Source organism: Nicotiana tabacum, chromosome 4, assembly GCF_000715075.1.
Source record: "Nicotiana tabacum cultivar K326 chromosome 4, ASM71507v2, whole genome shotgun sequence".
Classification (NCBI taxonomy): domain Eukaryota; kingdom Viridiplantae; phylum Streptophyta; class Magnoliopsida; order Solanales; family Solanaceae; genus Nicotiana; species Nicotiana tabacum.
The window spans coordinates 10,903,728-10,920,397 of NC_134083.1; the positions used below are offsets into that span (position 1 = coordinate 10,903,728).

The following is a 16,670-nucleotide window of genomic DNA, read 5'->3' on the forward strand; positions in this document are numbered from 1 at the left end:
CTCAACACTCAACACACAAACTGAAATCCTGAAATCGCTCAACAGATTTGGCTATACATTGCACTCAATCCTCTCAGTATTTCCATACGATTTTCTGAGTTTCTACTCCTTCATTCTGCATTGTTTTAACTTCAAACAAAGCAACTGTAAGTGTGATTTGCTACCGAACTTTGTGTTCGCTGAAACACTGGGGTTTGAAGTACCTCTACACCAGTGTGTGATTCGTTCTATCCTGGGAGGAAATAATCCATTACCTTGGGTATTAGGAGGGGATTAAATTCCTTAAGGAAACACTGTGAATTCAGTGGGCTCGAATTAATTATTATTTCATTACGCTAACTTATATTTTGCAGAATTATTATTTACAAATACAGCAATATTGGCGGGACTAACAGTAAATCAGCTAGATGACCGGATCTAGGGGATAGATTGGCTCAATTATTCAACAAAACAGTTCAATTTAAACTCATCTATACTTGGTCAAAATCTCTAAAAAAAAAAAAAGGCAGTACCTTTCTATATTTGTATCTGTCATTAGAATTAAGTTTCAATCCTGCTTGGTAGATCATAGCTTTGTTGATTCTTATTTTGTTGCCCTTCTGAAATGAAATAACAGAAGAGATTCTAATGCTTAGTTTTCTTTTCTAATTTCTTTCCAGAATACCAAGGTGCAAGTATGTGCTGTCAATTGCAGCTGTTAAAATCCATCCAATACTGCATCAACATTTGTATTAGTTGGACCACCAACATGAACATGATTAATCTAATTGTTTTTTCTTCGTCATTCACATGGAATCAAGCTCAAGAATATAATTTTTCAACTTTGTTCTGCAAATGAATGTATACAGTATGAAGCGTATTATGTTAATTAGTCAATTTGATGGTATTGCTTTCTTTGTCACGGAGCTCTTTTGTAAAGTGGTGTCGATATATGCCCGTGCACAGCACGTGCACGGGCCATCTAGTACTATTTAGAAGCGGGAGTGAAGCGCCTCTTCGTCGTCAAGCTTTCAGGTGAAATTATATTTATACCCTTAGGTCTTTCTATTCCCCACAATTTGTTTAGGCCCATTTATGTAAATTTGTTTTGTCCTTGGGCGGTGGCCGACCAGCCCCCCTCCATCGTTTGCTCTCTTTCTCTCTCTGTCTATTGTTGTGAGTTGTGATGATGTCGACGATTGTGTAACAGACATGGTTTACGCAACGGAAATCTCAGCGACTTTTAAAGTGATGTCAAGTTCGTTCATCATACCCATTGAAATATAATCCAGCTTGAAAAAATGCTCGACAGTGAAAATATTTGTTCAGTAGTGAGAAATTCCCTCATGACATTCATCTCCGCCTTCTCTTCTCTCTCCTTTCCCTCATCTCTCGGGCCTTAACCAACTTTGCTCGAATTTGCTCAGTTGAGGAGTGAAGCTACCTTCGAGCAGTGTATCGGCTGTAATATTTGTGGTGGTGGAGTAGAACTTGGAAGGGTGGCCACTTGAAACGATTCATGGCACTCACGTTAAGCATTTATTTGACATTTCACTCAAACTCTCTGTATTTGATTTTAGTTCGACGCTGCTATAATTACCGGGTGAGTTTTATTCTCCTCTTCTTTTTTTTTTTCCCTTTTATAGTTTTTCCCAATTTGTTTTACTTTGTGATATATATATATTATGCTTTTATTCCAAAGAAATTGTTGTAGGAAAGGAGTATCGATGATTCTGTTTTACTGGTCTTGTATACTCAATTTTGTACTTTTGAAATTTTTAGTTTAGCTTTTCGAAACATGGTGCGTTTTTACTCTTATCAAACATGGCCTCAACTCACTCTTGACTCAATTGCGTAGGTGATTTCTCAAAGGAGCACTGTTCTTTAAGGCATGTCTCTGTGATGCTCGCTTATAGAAATTGACTTTGAATTTTAATTATTTCTTTGGGCAATTTCGGATTAGAGTGATATTTGGAGGTTAAAAAAGTTGATTTATGATCATCCTGAAGTATGGCAATGCTAATGTTATAATCTGAGATAAAGGTCTTTTATTTTTCCAACTGAACAGGTTAAGAGATGAAAGCATGAAAATTGTCTAATCTTTAAAGAAGCATAGTTATGTCCTTCAAGTAAGGAGGTGTAGACTGAGGCATCACAGTTTTGTATACATTTTGTAGCTCTGTGACTAATCAGAAATTCATTTTTGGTCTATCCCTGATCTGTTTAACATGTGAATATTAAAGAAACCAACAGTTCATACTGTAATATTCTGAAATTATTTTCTTTATCAAAGATGAGTATGATAATATGTAGGCATTCCGTCCAAAATCCTTATCTCAGAGTATAAACAGTGTCCAAGTGCTGGCCAGTAATTACCAGGTAGAAGTTCTTGCAAAGAAGAATTTTTACTCTATATATATTTACTCTCGAACTTTCCTGTTATATGCGACTTCCTCGAAAAATTTAGTGTTAGCCAAATTCCCAAGGAAGTGATCTTCTTCACTTTGCTCTCTATTGCTTATCCTCATGTTCGATTTACACTATCGATTAACTTCATAGCAGCAGAAATTACAGTAACTATGTCTATGATAAGTTGGATTTTTATGAATGTGTTTCTATAACTTCCTATTTTAGGCCCTAGGAAGAAGATGTGATGGAAGCATGTCGCAGGTTTCTAAGAAATGTGTCGGTGAAAGACGGTGCTCTTCTTAGGTTAGTAATGAGTGATTTAATTTTATTGGCATGTTCAATGGACCTTCATAACCCCATAATAGTAAGACATGTGATTTTGGATTGAAAAATTCAGAGTTTTGGTAGATTTTACCATTTTAGTTAGTGAAACAACATTCTCTTTGTTTGAAGTGTTTAATACAACCTTGTTTGCCATTTTATGTTATGAAACCTGTAGTGCTGTAGGTATTTCCAATGTAATTATGTGCAAACTTTTACCTTATATTATGCTTCAAATTCCCAAGGAAGTGATCTTCTTCACTTTGCTCTCTATTGCTTATCCTCATGTTCGATTTACACTATCGATTAACTTCATAGCAGCAGAAATTACAGTAACTATGTCTATGATAAGTTGGATTTTGATGAATGTGTTTCTATAACTTCCTATTTTAGGCCCTAGGAAGAAGATGTGATGGAAGCATGTCGCAGGTTTCTAAGAAATGTGTCGGTGAAAGACGGTGCTCTTCTTAGGTTAGTAATGAGTGATTTAATTTTATTGGCATGTTCAATGGACCTTCATAACCCCATAATAGTAAGACATGTGATTTTGGATTGAAAAATTCAGAGTTTTGGTAGATTTTACCATTTTAGTTAGTGAAACAACATTCTCTTTGTTTGAAGTGTTTAATACAACCTTGTTTGCCATTTTATGTTATGAAACCTGTAGTGCTGTAGGTATTTCCAATGTAATTATGTGCAAACTTTTACCTTATATTATGCTTTAACTTTTAGTGCTCTGTAGTATATATGAAATCACTGAGACTTTATTTCCTTTTTAACTTACCATAATTAGCTCTGAATTGCTATTCGGGTATTCTTTCAGTCATCATTAATAAACTAAAACTGACTTTTATGTAAATAATAACATCAGCAGAAAAAAAGTTGATCATTTGCTGAAAGTCTGAAACTCTCAGTTATTGTGTTTATAAGCATACTAAAATGAATAAATTAAATAGGATTCTTCTAGGTTCTTCATTATAACTTGTATGTATTTATAACGTTATCAAACCTGTGTGGTTTATTGAAAAGAGCATATGCATGCCATTATAATGAAAGAGTTGATACTAAAGTAAAAGGTCAAAAACTCTTAATCTTATTGAATTAGGTGAAGATTACATATCATGTTTGGAAGAGTTTATAGTAAGGTATGAATTACAAGCATATTTTCTTTTTAATTATAGATAGTCAAAGAGTATTTTGTTAGAATACATTAACTGTAAGGTATTAGAAGTACTCATTATGGATATACTAGGAGAAATAAGCTCCTTGACATTATTAATCGTCTACCTTAACACATTCAATGATTCAAATGTGTTTGTATATTTTTTTAAAAGGATTTTAATTTCTCATTTCAAATATAAACTCCTAAAATTTCTAAGTAAGATCATATTTTGTCAAGATTTTTCACACGAGAGAGTAATGAGAAAAGTGATACATTATTTTTCTTTTACATTGTGACTGTGGACATTTTTGTTTACTTTTAACATATCATGGATGTATAGAGCACATTGTGATATAAAGAGTAAACCTCCACAAATTTGGTCTTTCAAGCACATTTTGTAGAAGAGTTATGGACCTACAGTTGCTCCCCACGCCCCCTGGACAAAGTTAACATAGAGTGAGCTTGTATGTGATGTTTGGTAAATTACATTCATTTTATGTTAACTAAACCAAGATAAACATGATGGGACATAAAATTTGAAGTATTATTGTGTAGGTAAATTACTTCATTGGGGGAGAAATTAACTGTACCTTGTTTTACTGAACTACGTGCCGAATTAACTCTTAAAGGTTCTGTTTATTGGGGGTATTCAATTTCTAAAAGTAAGGGGGGCTAATAAGTTCATCAATCTTATTATTTCTACTCTCTTTACACTTTTATCCTGTAAATATAATCTTACCTTACTGATTATCCTCTATGCTGTAATTTAATGCAGACTATGCTAGCAAACAATGATATTTATGATTCGTGTTTTCTAATATGTGGGGTAATTAGGTGATTTATTCTTTAGTATTTTCTCGAGTTGGATGCTCAATTTAGGTGATGGATTACTGCTGCTATTTTTGGGTTGCTTGTTAAGCTCTTCAAAGTGCGTTTCTTCAAAGTGCGTTTGAAATGAAAATATTTGAGAGTTTTAGATATACTTTGTAAAGCATAATAAGTTCCTCATATCTGAAACATTTATAAAAAATAAAATTGATGCTTGCTCCCATTGCGTATTACACAGTTTTTTCAACCTGACCATGCAGCCCAATGCAAGGAGCATTCCGCGCTCATGCAGGGGCTCAGGGAAGGGAGGTAGTCTAACTTGAAACATTAAGAAGGAGAAGAAGATTAATTGTTATGAACTGCATTCTTTAGCTTCTATATAATTATATTTTGTATTGTTTTGATGGCAGGAGTGTAGATCTTAGATATTAATGTTGTATTAATGTTGTTTTCTGACTAATAAGAAATTATTGATTTTGATCAACTTTAATTGCTGGAATGTAGCTGACGTTTTGAGTTTATCACATTCTTTCTTTAACAAGTACTACCAATATTGAAGAAGGCCATGTGTTTACATGTTTTTTTTTCTTGGAGATAGTTGGAGGAATTGAGGAAAAGGGTTCGATATTTGGAAGGAGAAAATGGATCGGAAAATGAAGCAGGGTTTGAGAGAAGTATAGGAGATTTAGCTGACCATAAAAAAGAAGTTGAAATATTTGTGAGCTGTTTCCTTCTGGCTTCTGTATAGTTTTAATTTATTATTAGGCGGTAAGAGTGTAGATCTTATTAGATACTATTACTATTGTTTTGTCTTGTTAACTTTTGATGTGTAGAGGTAGTTGCAATACTAATCCTCTGACCTGACTAATAAAACTTGTTGATCTTGATCAATTTTGAATGTTATGCTGAAGCTGATTTTTCAGTTTAACTGCAAGTTCCAGTCTTGAAGAAGGCCTTGTATTACATGTTTTCTTTTATCTTTTCTGAAAACATATTTTAGCGCTGGATTTGATCAGGATCTCTTCGAAATGCATTTTCAGAAGATGAGAAGTGGAGAAGAAAATCTGTCCATTTTCATAATTTTCGGATGTCCTAAAATAATCCATGTTCAATAATAGATGTAGAAACAAGCATACATGTCAAAACAAAAGGCACCAGTGGTCTAGTGGTAGAATAGTACCCTGCCACGGTACAGACCCGGGTTCGATTCCCGGCTGGTGCAAAAGTTTTTTTTTTCTTCACATTATTGTTTTGTTATTTTTATTCTGTATTTATATGATTTTTTGGTACTTGCGTGCACACTACACTCCCTAGACAATACTGGGTATATTGTTGTAAACAAGCATACATGTCGAACTTCTTAAAATCTCTTCAATGAACTAATAAATATGGACTTACATGTTGCCCCTAGGGACTATATCACAAATAACAGGTTATTAGAATGAGTACCTTAAACTCATGTATCTCAGTTCCACCAATTGATCATGGTATACTCTATGAACAATGACTATAAAGGTTTACCAAGAAAATACCACATTTGACATCAACAAATGTGGAGAGTAATGTTCCTATCGACTGCTGTTCAATTATTGAAGTTTAATATCTTCGTGTTAACCACAACTGAATCAATGTTGGTGATGTGAGCCAAAATCTTGAGACTAAGAAAGATGCTTTAAAGAGATAGCACTGGAGATCTTGAACATATGAGTTATATCACAGTGTCGATTCCAATTTCCAAGATGTTGAACGAAGAAAAGGTATGAAAGCAAATACGCAAGGTGGTAAGAGCGAAAGGCAGAGCACCAAATGGAACTAATAAAAGTGCTAGATAATGAAATTTGGGTGTTGTAACATCCCGGATTTAAACAAACCTCTATAGCAGAAAAAAAAAACGCAAAGATGATATTGATCTTTACTAGATCAACACGTCTAGACATTTTCTTTTCAGAATGCGTAACCATTGCTTGAGTTATCTAAGAGAACACAAATTGAAGTACTTTCGCATCAATTCTCCTTGCCAAAGTTGCTGAATAGCTCAATACTGCCTTGCTTGTGGCAATAATAGTTTTTTTGGAAGGAGATAGCAGACAAAAATCCAAGCACTATTGTCCAATTTTTACTAAATATCCAGAAAGTTAACTTATAGCAATGGTATCTATGCTTTTGGCATTATTCTTCTAGAGCTTTTGATCGAGTAGGGCAATGGAGAAATGAGTTAATGCATCTACCATCTTTAACTGATATCTTTTACTTTGTATTGACTCATGTAGCATGAAATGGTGAAGACAGTGAGGCCCGTAATCAGATTTGCTCCTTCTATGATAATGTGAAAAGTAGAGTTAATCCTATTTTCTTTGGTATCTTCTCATAGGTTAAAATTTGGCATGATTATAGCTTTCAGCCTACTTGCTGTAGCAGATGAATATATGGGTGCATTAGAGTTCTTTTTTTAAATTAATTTTCTTGGTTCTTAAGGTGAGTGATCAAGAGACTATTAATGATTCAATAGATCTTTTTATTGAAGTGGTTTAGATAGACGATACGCGTCCCTTTTTGGTTGTTTTCGTACAATAGACTTCCAAATTATAATATTAAATTTCAAGTCATTTGTTCAACTATTTAGACAATTTTTATCTTTCGCTTTGGTGACATAGGTGGTATACATATAAAATTTACATCACAGACCACACTTCGTATAGAAAAAAGTTTACATTTCTAACTTCTCACAAGATCTCTTCAATGAGCTAATAAATATGCACTTAGAATATTGCCGCTAAAAATTATATCCCAAATAACATATCATCGGAATGTGTACCTGTCACTCATATATTATATCTCCTCCAAAAATTGATACTCTTTGAAAAATTATCCACTAAAATAATATAAATTGTTAACTTAAATAGATTCGGGCCCGGGTTCAGCACGGCCATTCTCTACTAGTTATATTATAATTATACTTATTTAGAAGGGGGAGTTGAGGTGCTATTCGTCGTCCTGCTTCTGGTTTATTTTTGGAATTTTCCATCTCTGCTTCGGGGTTATTTTTGGAAATCTGCCCTCTAAGTGGCTTAAAATTGTTCTCGTGTACGTCCCTTTTGTTCAACACGTAAGCACGGTCTTCAGTTTCTCGTCTCCCCCGTGCTCTCTCTCTCTCTTTCTATCCTCTCTGCCTCTCTTTAGAGTTTAGATTCTTCAAGGTATAGATCTCTCTTTTCCCCTTCGTTTTCTCCCTAAGTTTGATATTGTGGGCTGTTGATTTTGTTCCTCGTTTTTTGGTATTCGAAAGTTCTGGTCGAATTGAACTCAAGCCCAAGTTGCTTCCACTATAACTCTTCAGGCCAAAGCAAAACTGGAGAAGATGACGATTTGTAATAAGATGTTTGTCGCGTCTATCAGGTGTTGAGGTGTACTTTGCTGTCAAACACGTGGTGTGCAATTCTTCAATCTTCCCTTGTGTCTGTGTTGGTAGATCTCTGTCGTTCCGTCTTTGTTTTTCCTTTTAGGTTTGGAATTAAAGCTATGTAATTTGGGTTGAGGTCATTCTTATAGGGTTGGAGTCAATGCTGGATATGTATTTTCAAAGAGTTACGAGTGTCGGTCTTGTAAAACGTGGCCGCCAACGCAGTTGGACTCACCGTTTGTCAGCTCATCCCCTTCCTCACTCTGTTTTGCGCAGGTCGATTTTCTTTTTGCGGCTGCTGAGTGATTCATTTTCTTCTCCCTGTTGTTCTCCGTGTTGGCATTGCTGAAACATAAAATTTCGAGTTCTGCTGAGAGGTGAGACTTGCTTTTGCTGAAATTTCATGTTCGTTGTTGTGTGCTACTCTGGTAACAAGTTCGACTTGGTTCTTTTAGCTAGCTTTCTGTTTCATCCTGATAAATCTTATGGCTCTACTCGTCTTATTAATTGACATATAGCAAACTACATATATTGATTAAGTTGTTAGTTAAAGCTAACATAGAATTCATGGCAATTCGATACTATAAGTGATTTCAGGATGAGGTGTATTTTTTCGGTTTTAATACTTAAAAAGCGATAACCAATTGCTTGACATATTTTATTGGATTCTCCGGATTTTGATTTGGATTAAGGTTTAGGAAATTTGATAACAGAAGAGAAGTAAAGAGAAGAAAGACAGGGACATCGGAAAAAGGGAAAGAGACGCTATGTCGCGAAATTGTCGAGATGAATGCTGACTTAAAGGGGGTGGCAGGAAAGGAATAGGGAGTTGGTGAGGTTGGAAAGATTTGAGACTCTGGCTGCTGAAATGTTGGAGAGGTCGAGTTTTCTTTGTGTGGGCCACGACAGATTTATTTTATTTAATTTCGGTTAGCTTTGGGATATATGTTACCTGGAAGAAAATTATTATCACATGACAGATTGGTCAAGTCATTGCAAAGAAATAAATTTAACTTTTAGAATATAGAAGATTGGTATGGTCGTGTAACTACATTAGATGATGATGATGTGATCGTAGCAACAGATTTATCAGCTCCTAATATTCTTATATGTGCTTCCAAAATTGACAATGAGACCGAAAAAGAAGAATAGTTTGCAAGGAAATACATGTACTTAATTGAGATAGTGCTGGACAACTTTCTTATGGTTTTAACTGAGGTAAAAGTCACACAAGTTAGATTTAATCTACTTTATAAATCATTTATCTAGGAGAGATTGGAAAACATGATGCCAAGTGTTGGCGCAGAATGATAGAGAGTTGTCAGTTAGAAGAGTTAAGCTCTTTAGATATTGTTCCACACTAGACAAATATTGATACAACTACCCTTAGATGTATTTTATATCTTAATTGGATTATTAGTGTATTGTCTTAAGTTTAGAACAAATATGGCACGAGGGTTCTGTGAATTCATTTAGAAGAGTGAAATCTACAAGACGAAATAAAAGATTCACATTCAAGAAAGAATTACTTTTGTTAGCGAGTGAATAAGTGAAAATTTTCCAACTATATTGAGAAGATCTTTTAAAAAGAAAATGTAATGGTTACTCCTAAAAAATTATAATAGCCTTCCATCCATGTTGCACTAGAGTATATTACTGAAGTCTTAAGTGTAATTTACAGGGAAAAAAAATATTTATACATATCATTATGCAATTTAAAAGAGAGAGAAAAGGCAAAGCTACAGATAAGATAAAAAGAAAAGCTTCATGGTTTCAAATTTGTATGTATTAATTGTTTCTGTAACTGTCTTTGCTCTTTCTTTCTGCTCGATGAAAAAGAATGATAGTTGTTCTATAGGTTTCTAAGGTGATTGGAGTACTTACCGTCGAGAAAGTCAAGTTTTTTATCAATGGATCTGCGGCAAAGAAAAGGTTGACATGCTACACTTGTTATTTGGAATGAAGGTTTCTGCAGTGCAACTGCATTTGACTCTGTATACACCTTCCATGAAAAGCTTGAATGTCATTGTGGAAACTATGGAGCATCTTTGGAGGAAATCAAGTTTTTATACAGCTAGGATCTAGCCCAGGATACAACACACTTTCGTTAGGATCTTGAATTGTATGCTTGGTAATACTACAAGGTAAAATCAAGATTCTTGGTCTCTCTTATCCAACAACGTCCTTTCCTATTTAGTATTGATAGCTTTATTACAAAATTTACCTAACTGCTTTCATTGTTTTCTTTTGTCACTTGCAGTGAAGTAGTGCTTCCTGGTTACATTAAAGAGGACAACATTAAAGGCATATATGACACTGTTGAGGAGCGTGCTTTATTGGCAAACCAACTGGAGGAAATAGAATATTTATGATTTACAAATATAAAGTATCTTATTGTGTTCAATTTATCACATTTGCAATGTATATAGTAAGTTCATTCTTCGATCTTGGTATGACTTCTTTGAACTCCCTTTAGACAAGCTACTCGAAATTAAACTTACACCATATCTCTCTCAATTGAAAAATGTTTTGTATTCTAAGACTACTGTAGGGGTTGATAGCTCAATTTCTTGGCCGGACGAGCTTTGGTAGGAAAATTACTTATTCATTTTCATTCTTTAACTCTGTATTTCTTACTTCCATATCATCTTAGTTGTTTGGTTAATCTGCAAGAATGTGACTCATCCTGAGAATCATTTGATTCAGTTAGTTATAATATCCAATGTAAATATGCTGAATTCTACATTCAGGTTTAGTAGTTTCAACTCCCTTATTCTTGATAAAAAAATTAATTTCAACTCCTTTCTTCCGGCTTTTCAGGTGATTAGTCTTTTCAAAGAAATAACTCTGACTAGCTGAGGAGTTGTGCCAACAGATTACCCATGAATCATAGGAACCCAACCAAAGTTGTCCCGAGACATGGTATTGATAGGCATTTTACTAAGAATAGATTATTAGAAATGAATGAAGAGTGACTAACCAGTACTTCTTTAGATCCAATAGATGATACAAGAAAAGAAAGTAGAATAAGAAAGCAAAATGATGTTACTACTTTCTACGACAAGTCCAGCCTTTAAAATACAAGTTGGCCATTTAGCATGCCTATGGTTTGAATATCTTAGACATTAGTTAGAGTAGGCACAACACAGTATAAAGTGAAGCTTGTTTGATATTTAAAAGGTTTTTTCTTCTCCATCTCAAAAAAAGGTTTTTTCTTCTCCATCTCAAAAAAAGGTTTTTTCTTCTACTCCATAGATTCTCATTCTTAATAGTACATGCTTCATGTTTATTGACTTTAAAATTGTTCAACGACAACATAACACCTTTGTTGATCGGTTTCTAGGATTTAATTTCGCTACATCTACTTTCTTTCTAGCCGCCATGAAAAGCATCTGTATTTTGAAAGGAAAAAGAAAGAAAAGAAAGTATCTGTATTCTGTACAATTCATTCCTTTACTCCAATTGAAAACAACGTTGACGTACTGTGCATTGCAATTTAAAGACTTTATCTAGGTTTTAAGTAAGTTTTTCCTTTGACACAATAATTTAAAAGTGTAAATATTTATTATGGTGCTGCTAACTTTATTATACTAAAACGTTTTGGAGTTGGTTCACTTGAAGATGTGGTTTGTTACCTCTTTAGAGTGTTCACGATAAACTCTTTTTTTGGTTGTTTCGGTATATAAACCTAGGAGTTATAGACGCGATGCTAAATGCAAATTGATTTTGTCTTTAAAAAGATTGCCTCAATGGTAAAGTAAACAATCATTTAGGGTGCCATTTCTTGATTTCTTCTTACATAATTTACCTGATTTGATGACTTTTTTCATTGTGTCATGACTTTATAAAACCTTGATTTACTGAGTATGCAACATAGTTTAATGATTCTATGTCATGACAACTCAAAATTTCTACTGGAACAGATCTTTGCAGGCAATTTGTGGAATTAGTTGAGGCGTGCATAAGCTGGCCTGGACACCATGGTTAATAAAAAAAAGGAATAATTCGTCAGAGATAGTTAATTGGGGCTGCTGGATAATGGAGAAGTATGAAGCAGTGAGTGATACAGATACACCTATGAGCTTTTCTTCTCTTCAGATAGTTTTATGTTCATAATTTAGGAATTTTGAGAAGACTATTAAATTGATGAAGTCAGTCGGCAGCTCCATCTCTCAAATGAGCTCTTCAATCATGTGCAGACCGTTTATTAGTAAAATATCATCTGCAATTTATTTAGTATTCAAATAGGTCAATAAGCCTGGAATAGTGCAAGCAGGTAAAGAAGTTTTAACAAATTAGTACCACAGATTTTAAGTGCAAGCAGGTGACGCAATTGCCTTGGTCATTCTCTGATTTACTGAAGTCCGTGAGCCATAATTAATGTATCTGATTCATACTATTATAAATAGGAGTATTGCTAGCTTATTTATGTGTGGAGATTTCTAATAAAATATTTTCTGTCAGTATCTAAGATATTTTTATTTTCTTTGGTGGTTGCAACACAATGAATTTGCTTGTTGACAAATTCAACCCTGCATATGATAGACATAACAGGAGGAGTGGACGAACTGCTTTTATTTGAAAATTTATATACTGCCAAGATTGCCTTTTTGCTCTTGTTAAATCTCCTTTGTAGCAGTAGCTTTATGTTTTGCTGAGTTTAGGGATCGTATAGGAATTAAAGTAGTGAGTTTGCTTTTCTTTTGTCTCTCTTTAGTCGTAGTTGCCCATATATATAACCTTGATTCTTGTGGCACCATTATATACGTGCGTGAAAGTGGTAGAGGATTTTGGCTTTAGAAGTTTTACTTAGTATGTTTGGGGCCATTGTTGCCCGGTAGCAGTAGTGTTATGCAGGTACTAATATAATTTGAGATTCTGGGCATGTGTTCTTCCTTTCCCGCAACCCAGCCCTTTTAATACCAAGTTAATCTTCATCGTATTTTCTTGGTGAATGTTAGTCTTTACTCCCCTCAAAATTACTTTCAAATTTGCAATTTTTTTCCCTGTTGGAATGAATTTCAGTTTGATTTATACAAAACGTTACTATAAAGTTTCCCTATCTTATGGAATATGAGTTCTTAAAATCTTACAAGTTCACTTGAAGTACGAAAATACACTGTTTTAATCTTGTTAATCAATCCAATTCTTTTGTGGCCGGTGATGACAGAAAGAACCCATTTGTTTTTCTGTTGAAGATGAAACTCATTGCGATCAAAGATGATGTTTGAATATGATAGACTGCAAATAAGCTAATGCATTTCTCTTGAGAGTTGAGAAGAGATCCTTTTTAATAGGATGGTATCCATTACAATTTAAAGGGTTTATACAACAAAGAGAGAAAAAACAAGACAATGAGAACATTACAACTCAGGCTGCAAATAAGGCTGAAATAAGCATAACCAAGTCTAGCTCAAGCACAAGTACAAACGTAAAAATGTGGTTGCAGCCTTGTAGGCTATCCAAGGTGCATCATTGTGAAGCTGTATTTTAGACAAACTAAAGTACAGAAGCAACATTTTATTGGTGTAAGAACAATGGACTTCCAATTATCTTGACAGTTCTGTCTTCAGAAAGTAATGATACTGAATGGAGTTAACAAATGGCAAGTGCAAAAGCTCAAAGTTCAGTTTTCTATACCCAGACCGTCTAAGAAAGATCATCGAAGGTCAATGAAAAAAAAACTAATAAAAGATTAGCAGATAAATGAATTGGCTCCCAAATATATTTGTATGCCAAAAATTATTTAAGTTAGCAAATCTGCTTCTGGAAATTGAAATGTAATGGCTCAAGTGAACTATTATAATTAAATAAAATTCATTTATGCAGAGAGAATTCCAGGATAATAGCGTTCTCAAACTATATCTCTAATAACAAAAACTTGATACATCTCATAAAAATTTATCCACTCTTTTTATAAAATAAAAGTTTGGGCCTGGGCTCAGCACAAGCCAATTCTACACTAGTTTCTTAAAGAGAGAAATTCATTTATAGCCCATCGGGCCAAACATATATCATCCGGTAGCCACAAATTGACTCATACAAGTCATAGCTTAAAAACAAATAACAACTGCTAGCCGGAAACCTCTCTGACCGAATTCCTTTCGTTTAGATACCTCACCGAAAAATCCTAAAACCGGCCAGATCTAAGAAGATCTGGACTTTTACCCGTTAAATCAACATCAAAACAAAAGAAATAGAGATGAAGGAGGTGAGGGATGGTGTATCAATAGCGTGGAACAGTCGTTGTCGATGGGGGTAATACCATCGCCAGCCAGTGGTCAATTCCGGCGGTGACTAGTAAAAATCAGTAGCAGCAACCTATAGGGAAGAAGAGGAAAGCGAGAGGAGCAGTCATGGTCATCATTGGCCGACCAGATTTCGGCAGAGGTGTAGCATAAGGCAACGAGAGAGACAGCCTTGTCTTATTTTTCTGATTTTCTCTTATAGTTTCTGTGAATATGAAGTTAATATTTTGAAGATCTTTTGCTGAAAATTTAAAACTACGGCAATCTTGTTACCATTTTCGGCGACTGTGAGGACATAGACGCCGGTGGCTGGTCCCTCAATGAGAGGAAGATGAGAGGAGATAACTATGCATAAAGTTGAAATATATACAAAATAGACTGTCACTATACAAAAATTATACAAAATAGACTGTCACTATACAATTTATATATAATAGAGTGTCATTATACAAAATATATACAAAAATAGAATATCATTATATAAAAAATATACTAAATAGACTGTCACTATACAAAAATATACTAAATAAACTGCCACTATACAGTTTATATGACTGTCACTATACAAAATAGACTGTTACTATACAAAAATATACAAAATAGACTGTCACTATACAAAATATATACAAAGTAGACTGTCAATATACAAAATAGACATTTCGGGCTACTAGATGCAATATGTTTGGGCCGAAGGGCCATTTCGTGTCAATGGGAAAAAACATGAGCTATTAAAATTTTGAGGGGCTATAGAGTGTAGTTTTCTCTTTTTAAACACTACAATGTAGCATTGGGGACCACAATAATTTCATAGTAAAGCCTAGAGCGATGTGCATTTCAAAAAAAAAAATCAGAATTATATTTTAATAGTATTAAACCAAACAAAAGTGGATAAAATCAATCCACATCGAATTTAACTATGTATGATATTGATTTAGTATTTTAAAAAATAAAATATCGAAAATATCGAATCAAAATATCTAAAAGCTATACCAAACTCGAGTTGAATCCTTCAAATAAACGAAAGAAATAATTTAATTGCTCAATATTATGACCTTTTGTTACAAGATCATTGTTCCACGGCTACAGAGTTGATCTCAACACTGTAAAGGTTTTGCTTTTAGGAAACAATATTGGTATAAAATGTATGACGTATAATTACTAATTAGTTAGAAAGATAAACGAATGTCCTTGATGTTATTCGTAATCTTTTCCAAAAAGAATGAGATTAGGATGGTTTTTGGCGTCTAAAATTTTCCACCTTAATTTTCGTTTTTCCCCTTATAATTATTCTTTAACCTTTTTATTGTTACTTAAACACATGATGGGCCTTAATGTTGGTGTTTAAGAGATGGGATAAAATGGCAAGCACATTGACATAAACAACTGCCGTTAGTTTTTTGTATTTTCTAATAATTTTTAATTCAAAATTGCCTTACCTTATTTAATTTGTTTACAACAAAATGAATCTAAGCCATGAAATAGTTGGGTGGACACATGGCATGAATCTGTCTATGCATTGAACAATACTGGACCAACTTTCACTAGAGGGGATCTCATCCCGTGTGGGTACTGAGTTTATTGAACTCGCAGCAAAAAAACTGCACATTCTTCACTAGTTGCAACATGAATGAGATTTATGTTCTAAATACTACATACAACAACTATAAGGTGTTTAGATTAACTTAAAAGCTGGTCAAACCACTCTTGTTTACTTTGAATTTTCTCTAAACATAACCAAACTCGATTTCATGTGCTAAAAGCTCTAATTTTGACAACTCCCTCGCATATAAAATACTTGTTATAAAATAAAGACTGTAAAGTAAAGACAAGTATAGAGAGAAACTGATATATTATTCAAACTTCAAACTTATATACATAATGAACTGAAATCTCCTCTATTTATAGAAGAAAGCAAGATGTTGTGTAAGTTGCTGTGTAAACTGCTACTGTACTAGATATAGATAATCTTCTACCAGAGGAAATGTTTATCTGTAACAGAGTACCGACATGATAAGCTCATTGTACCAGATATAGATAATCTTCTACATGGGGTGATGTTTATCCATAACGAAGTACCGAAATGATAAGCTTATTGTACCAGATATAGATAATCTTCTATCGGGTGTGATATTTATCCATAATGGGGTACCAAAAGAATAAACTCATTATACGAAATATAGATAATCTTCTACCGGGGGGTGATGTTTATCCATAACGGGGTACTGAAAGGATAAACTCATTGTATCAGATATGGACAATATTCTACCAAGGGTGATATTTATCCATAATGGGGTACCGAAATGATAAGTTTCTTCAGGAGACT

General features: G+C 34.0%; 2 long non-coding RNA genes and 1 other non-coding gene across 15 annotated transcripts; all 3 read left to right on the plus strand.

The window, feature by feature from the left end:
- The first annotated feature begins 422 nt into the window (after nucleotides 1-422).
- LOC107771093 (uncharacterized) lies at nucleotides 423-5,602 on the plus strand. 6 transcript variants are annotated; one of them, XR_012708513.1, is made up of 5 exons: nucleotides 423-1,014; nucleotides 1,190-1,310; nucleotides 1,407-2,691; nucleotides 3,103-3,180; nucleotides 5,298-5,602. It is a non-coding gene; the product is annotated as an uncharacterized LOC107771093 (long non-coding RNA). The 6 variants fall into 6 exon arrangements; XR_012708510.1 differs by having other exon boundaries at nucleotides 423-1,582; nucleotides 1,838-2,691; XR_012708511.1 differs by having other exon boundaries at nucleotides 423-1,582; nucleotides 2,614-2,691.
- Nucleotides 5,603-5,850: 248 nt separating this feature from the next.
- On the plus strand, nucleotides 5,851-5,921 carry TRNAG-GCC (transfer RNA glycine (anticodon GCC)). The gene has a single exon. It is a non-coding gene; the product is annotated as a tRNA-Gly (tRNA).
- A 1,698-nt stretch (nucleotides 5,922-7,619) lies between these two features.
- Nucleotides 7,620-12,543, plus strand: LOC107771091 (uncharacterized). 8 transcript variants are annotated; one of them, XR_001644750.2, is made up of 6 exons: nucleotides 7,620-7,896; nucleotides 8,037-8,476; nucleotides 9,958-10,243; nucleotides 10,360-10,687; nucleotides 10,920-11,021; nucleotides 12,023-12,543. It is a non-coding gene; the product is annotated as an uncharacterized LOC107771091 (long non-coding RNA). The 8 variants fall into 8 exon arrangements; XR_001644748.2 differs by having other exon boundaries at nucleotides 7,646-8,127; nucleotides 8,376-8,476; XR_001644746.2 differs by having other exon boundaries at nucleotides 7,647-8,164; nucleotides 8,376-8,476.
- Nucleotides 12,544-16,670: the final 4,127 nt, after the last annotated feature.